Raw genomic sequence first — 1,154 nt, forward strand, 5'->3', positions numbered from 1 at the left:
ATAAGACCAGCCAATTTGTTAACTGCCCACCCTGGACTCTCTTCTTAGCTTACACAGGGTGTCCTTGTACCACGAACAGAAAGACATCTGATGTCTCTTCTTTCTTCTTTTCCTTTTTGTCTTTTCTCTTCCCCCTTCTCCTCCTCCTTTAGTTGTCAGTCCTAGTAAAGAAGAGATCCATCCTCATGAAGTCATTTAACACTGTTTTTTTCTCATAACATTTTTTTTTTACAGTCCAGGTCTTTTATTTCTTTTTGTACATTAGGCCATGAATTCATATGGGATGGGCTCCAGCAACTCAGGCTGTTTCTGTTAGTCCTCACAAAGTGTGCCTCTCTGGGTGGCGCAGACTGGCGCTTCAGCTGAACCCAGGGGCCCTTCTCCTTGGCTTCCTTCTTCTTCTGGTCGTTTCCTTCACCTGCTTCAGGAAGCTGCCTCTGCTCTTAGAGTGCTTGATGTGTTCAATCTGAACATTAACCCTCTTGGCAAAAATCTTGCCCTTAACTTGCTTGTTTACAATGATGCCCACGGCACGCTGGGTGACATTGTAGACTCTTCCTATTTTGCCATGGTAACATTTATGGGGCATTCCTTTTTGAACAGTGCCCATTCCCTTGATGTCTACAATGTCACCCTTCTTGTACATTAGCATGTACATGGCCAAAGGAACAACTCCATGCTTCCTAAAAGGCCTAGAGAGCATGTAGCAAGTGCCCCTTCTCTTGCCCTTTGTGTTCCTCATTTTGACGAGTCACTGGAAGATGGATGCCTTGGCCAAAAAAAGGGGAGCTCTCAAAAATATTTATGAATACAGTTACTTTGGGGGTTAGCATTTAAACATTTCAACTTTTGGAAAAGGTCACAAAGATTTATTCTATAACATAGAGTCATCTCTTTAAGATTATGTCCTTTTTGTATATTTTGACTGCAGATTAAGTTCTATGAAATAAAATTTCATTGAGAGGATGGATAATTAAATGAATGAATAAAGATGTTTACTAATGAGGTAGATATTGACATAGAATACAATTAAAATTCTATTTGGTTATGTGGGGGTTTTTTAATAGGATTAAAGAGAACCAAGAGAAAAAGCAGCATACATTGGGCAATGGAAGCATGTAAGGGCCTAAGAACCAAGAAGATGAGCCTGGGCT

At 40.6% G+C, this 1,154-nt stretch overlaps 1 pseudogene across 1 annotated transcript; it reads right to left on the bottom strand.

Annotated features, from left to right (window-relative positions):
• Positions 1-261: 261 nt before the first annotated feature.
• Positions 262-742, bottom strand: LOC100761493 (annotated as a pseudogene). The gene has a single exon (XR_004772433.1). The product of XR_004772433.1 is annotated as a 60S ribosomal protein L21-like (transcript).
• Positions 743-1,154: the final 412 nt, after the last annotated feature.

The sequence above is a fragment of the Cricetulus griseus genome (genome assembly GCF_003668045.3).
Source record: "Cricetulus griseus strain 17A/GY chromosome 1 unlocalized genomic scaffold, alternate assembly CriGri-PICRH-1.0 chr1_1, whole genome shotgun sequence".
NCBI classification, from domain to species: Eukaryota; Metazoa; Chordata; class Mammalia; order Rodentia; family Cricetidae; genus Cricetulus; species Cricetulus griseus.